The sequence below is a fragment of the Mus caroli genome, unplaced genomic scaffold, assembly GCF_978045245.1.
Source record: "Mus caroli unplaced genomic scaffold, Mus_caroli_1 scaffold_21, whole genome shotgun sequence".
Lineage (NCBI taxonomy): Eukaryota > Metazoa > Chordata > Mammalia > Rodentia > Muridae > Mus > Mus caroli.
Genome location: NW_028227276.1, coordinates 6,216,680 through 6,221,679, shown reverse-complemented (window position 1 = coordinate 6,221,679; position 5,000 = coordinate 6,216,680).

The following is a 5,000-nucleotide window of genomic DNA, read 5'->3' as shown; positions in this document are numbered from 1 at the left end:
CTCTCTTTAGGTCTCTTTCTGTCTCTATCTGTTGCTCTCTGTCTTTCTCTGTCTCTCTCTGTCTCTCTCTCTTTGTCTATTTTCTGTCTCTGTCTGTTTCTCTCTCTGTCTCTCTCTGTCTCTCTCTGTCTTTCTTTGTTTCTCTCTGTATTTCTATGTCTCTCTATTTCTCTCTCTCTATCTTTCTGTCTCTCTTTGTCTCTCTCTGTCTCTCTCTGTCTCTCTCTCTGTCTCTCTCTGTCTCTCTTTCTGTCGCTCTCTGTCTCTCTCTATGTCTCTCTCTATCCCTATCTCTGTCTCTCTCGGTTTCACTCTGTCTCTCTCTGTCTCTCTCTGTGTCTCTCTCTGTCTTTCTCTCTGTCTCTCTCTCTGTGTCTCTCTCTGTCTCTGTCTCTGTCTGTCTCTGTGTCTCTGTCTCTCTCTTTCTCTCTCTCTGTCTCTCTCTGTCTCTATCTATGTCTCTCTCTGTCTCTCTCTCTCTGTCTCTCCCTGTCTCTCTCTGTCTCTCTCTCTCAATGACTCTCTCTGTCTCTCTCTCTGTATCTCTCTGTCTCGCTCTGTCTCTCTCTGTGTCTCCCTGTGTCTCCCTATTTATCTCTGTCTCTCTCGGTTTCTCTCTCTGTCTCTCTCTGTCTCTCTCTCTTTCGCTCTCTGTCTCTCTCTATGTCTCTCTATCCCTATCTCTGTCTCTCTCGGTCTCACTCTGTCTCTCTCTGTCTCTCTCTCTGTGTCTCTCTCTGTTTCTCTCTGTCTGTCTCTGTGTCTCTGTCTCTCTCTTTCTCTCTCTCTGTCTCTCTCTGTCTCTATGTATGTCTCTCTCTGTGTCTCTCTCTCTGTCTCTCCCTGTCTCTCTCTGTCTCTCTGTCTCTCAATGACTCTCTCTGTCTCTCTCTCTGTCTCTCTCTGTCTCTCTCTGTCTCTCCCTGTCTCTCTCTGTCTCTCAATGTCTCTCTCTGTCTCTCTCTCTGTATCTCTCTGTCTAGCTCTGTCTCTCTCTGTGTCTCTCTGTGTCTCCCTCTCTATCTCTGTCTCTCTCTGTCTCTTTCTCTGTCTCTCTTTCTGTCTCACTCAGTCTATCTCACTCTGTCTCTATCTCTCTCTGTCTCTGTCTCTCTCTTTCTCTCTTTCTGTCTCTCTCACTCTCTATGTCTCTCTCTGTCTCTCTTTCTGTCTCTCTCTATCCCTATCTCTGTCTCTCTCTGTCTCTTTTTCTGTCTCTCTCACTCTCTCTGTCTTACTCTCTGTCTCTCTCTGTGTCTCTCTCTGTCTCTCTCTATCTTTCTCTGTCTCTTTCTCTCTCTCTCTCTGTCTCTCTCGTTGTCTCTCTGTGTCTCTTTCTGTCTCTCTCTGTCTCTTTCTGTCTCTCTCTGTCTCTTTCTGTCTCTCTCTGTCTCAATTTCTGTCTCTCTCTGTTTCTCTCTTTGTCTCCCTCTGTCTCTGTCTGTCTCTCTCTATGTCTCTCTCTGTCTCTCTATGTCTCTCTATGTATGTCTCTTTCTGTCTCTCTCTGTCTCTCTCTCTTTGTCTCTTTTCTGTCTCTGTCTGTCTCTCTCTCTGTCTCTCTCTGTCTCTCTCTCTGTCTTTCTTTGTCTCTCTCTGTATTTCTATGTCTCTCTCTCTGTATCTCTCTGTCTCTCTTTGTCTCTCTCTGTCACTCTCTGCCTCTCTCAGTCTCTCTCTCTGTCTCTCTGTGTCTCTCTCTCTGTTGTTCTCTGTCTCTCTCTATGTCTCTCTCTATCCCTATCTCTGTCTCTATCTGTCTCTCTCTCTCTCTGTGTGTCTCTCTCTGTGTCTCTCTCTGCTCTCTCTCTGTCTCTCTCAGTGTCTCTGTCTCTCTCTTTCTCTCTCTCTGTCTCTCTCTGTCTCTATATATTTCTCTCTCTGTCTCTCCCTGTCTCTCTCTGTCTTTTTGTCTCTCTATGTCTCTCTCTGTCTCTTTCTGTCTCTCTCTGTCTCAATCTCTGTCTATCTCTGTTTCTCTATTTGTCTCTCTCTTTCTCTCTCTATCTCTCTCTGTCTCTCTTTGTCTCTCTCTGTAGGTCTCTTTCTGTCTCTCTCTGTCTCTCTCTGTCTTTCTCTGTCTCTCTCTCTTTGTCTCTTTTCTATCTCTGTCTGTTTCTCTCTCTGTCTCTCTCTGTCTCTCTCTGTCTTTCTTTGTTTCTCTCTGTATTTCTATGTCTCTCTATTTCTCTCTATATATATTTCTGTCTCTCTTTGTCTCTCTTTGTCTCTATCTCTCTCTGTCTCTCTCTCTGTCTCTCTCTGTCTCTCTCTCTGTCGCTCTCTCTCTCTCTATGTATCTCTCTATCCCTATCTCTGTCTCTCTCGGTCTCTCTGTCTCTCTCTGTCTCTCTCTGTGTCTCTTTCTGTCTCTCTGTCTCTCTATGTCTCTCTCTGTCTCTCTCTCTGTATCTCTCTGTCTAGCTCTGTCTCTCTCTGTGTCTCCCTGTGTCTCCCTCTCTATCTCTGTCTCTCTCTGTCTCTCTCTGTTTCTCTCTCTGTCTCTCTCTGTCTCTGTCTCTCTCTGTATCTCTCTGTGTCTCTCTCTGTTTCTCTCTCTGTCTCTCTCTGTGTCTCTCTCTCTGTCTCTCTCTGTGTCTCTGTCTCTCTCTTTCTCTCTCTCTGTCTCTCTCTGTCTCTATCTATGTCTCTCTCTGTCTCTCCATGTCTCTCTCTGTCTCTCTGTCTCTCAATGTCTCTCTCTGTCTCTCTCTCTGTATCTCTCTGTCTAGCTCTGTCTCTCTCTGTGTCTCCCTGTGTCTCCCTCTCTATCTCTGTCTCTCTCTGTTTCTCTCTCTGTCTCTCTCTGTCTCTCTCTCTGACTCTCTCTCTCTCTGTCTCTCTCGGTCTCTCTCTGTTGCTCTCTGTCTTTCTCTGTCTCTCTCTCTCTCTCTTTGTCTCTTTTCTGTCTCTGTCTGTCTCTCTCTCTGTTTCTCTCTGTCTTTCTTCTGTCTTTCTTTGTCTCTCTCTGTATTTCTATGTCTCTCTATGTCTCTCTCTCTGTATCTCTCTGTCTCTCTTTGTCTCTCTCGGTCTCTCTCTGTCTCTCTCGGTCTCTCTCTCTGTCTCTCTCTGTCTCTCTATCTGTCGCTCTCTGTCTCTCTCTATGTCTCCTCTCATTCCCTATCTCTGTCACTCTCTGTCTCTCTCTGTCTCTCTCTGTCTCTCTGTTTCTCTCTCTGTGTCTCTCTCTGCTCTCTCTCTGTCTCTCTCTGTGTCTCTGTCTCTCTCTTTCTCTCTCTCTGTCTCTCTCTGTCTCTATTTATGTCTCTCTCTGTCTCTCTCTCTGTCTCTCCCTGTCTCTCTCTGTCTCTTTGTCTCTCTATGTCTCTCTCTGTCTCTTTCTGTCTCTCTCTGTCTCAATCTCTGTCTCTCTCTGTTTCTCTATTTGTCTCACTCTGTCTCTCTCTATATCTCTCTCTGTCTCTCTTTGTCTCTCTCTGTAGGTCTCTTTCTGTCTCTCTCTGTCGCTCTCTGTCTTTCTCTGTCTCTCTCTCTTTGTCTCTTTTCTGTCTCTGTCTGTTTCTCTCTCTGTCTCTCTCTGTCTTTCTTTGTTTCTCTCTGTATTTCTATGTCTCTCTATTTCTCTCTCTCTCTATCTTTCTGTCTCTCTTTGTCTCTTTTTGTCTCTCTCTTTCTCTCTCTGTCTCTCTCTCTGTCTCTCTATCTGTCGCTCTCTGTCTCTCTCTATGTCTCTCTCCATCCCTATCTCTGTCTCTCTCGGTCTCTCTGTCTCTCTCTGTCTCCCTCTGTCTCTCTCTGTCTCTCTGTCTCTCTCTGTCTCTCTTTGTCTCTCTTTGTCTCTCTCTGTCTCTCTCGGTCTCTCTCTGTTTCTCTCTCTGTCTCTCTCTGTCTCTCTATCTGTCACTCTCTGTCTCACTCTATGTCTCTCTCCATCCCTATCTCTGTCTCTCTCGGTCTCTCTCTGTTTCTCTCTCTTTCTCTCTCTGTTTCTCTCTCTGTCTCTCTCTCTCTGTCTCTCTGTCTGTCTATGTGTCTCTGTCTCTCTCTTTCTCTCTCTCTGTCTCTCTCTGTCTCTATTTATGTGTCTCTCATTCTCTCTCTCTCTGTCTCTCTCTGTCTCTCTGTCTCTCAATGTCTCTCTCTGTCTCTCTCTCTGTATCTCTATGTCTAGCTCTGTCTCTCTCTGTGTCTCCCTGTGTCTCCCTCTCTATCTCTGTCTCTCTCCGTCTCTCTCTCTGTCTCTCTTTCTCTCTCTCTGTCTCTCTGTTTCTCTCTCTGTTTCTCTCTGTCTCTCTCTGTCTTTATCTCTGTCTCTCTTTCTGTCTCACTCTGTCTATCTCACTCTGTCTCTATCTCTCTCTGTCTCTGTCTCTCTCTTTCTCTCTTTCTGTCTCTCTTACTCTCTATGTCTCTCTCTGTCTCTCTCTCTGTCTCTCTCTATCCATATCTCTGTCTCTCTCTGTCTCTCTTTCTGTCTCTGTCACTCTCTCTCTGTCCTACTCTCTGTCTCTCTCTGTGTCTCTCTCTGTTTCTCTCTATCTCTCTCTGTCTCTCTCTGTGTCTCTCTTAGTCTCTCTCTGTCTCTTTCTCTGTCTCTCACTGTATTTCTCTGTCTTTCTCTGTTTCTCTATGTATTTCTATGTCTTTCTATTTCTCTCTATATATATCTTTCAGTCTCTCTTTGTCTCTCTTTGTCTCTCTCTGTCTCTCTCTGTCTCTCTCTCTGTCTCTCTCTGTCTCTCTATCTGTCGCTCTCTGTCTCTCTCTATGTCTCTCTCTATCCCTATCTCTGTCTCTCTCGGTCTTTCTGTCTCTCTCTGTCTCTCTCTGTGTCTCTCTGTGTCTCTCTGTCTCTCTATGTCTCTCTCTGTCTCTCTCTCTGTATCTCTCTGTCTAGCTCTGTCTCTCTCTGTTTCTCCCTGTGTCTCCCTCTCTATCTCTGTCTCTCTCTGTCTCTCTCTGTTTCTCTCTCTGTCTCTCTCTGTCTCTCTCTGTATCTCTCTGTGTCTCTCTCTGTCTCTCTCTCTGTCTCTCTC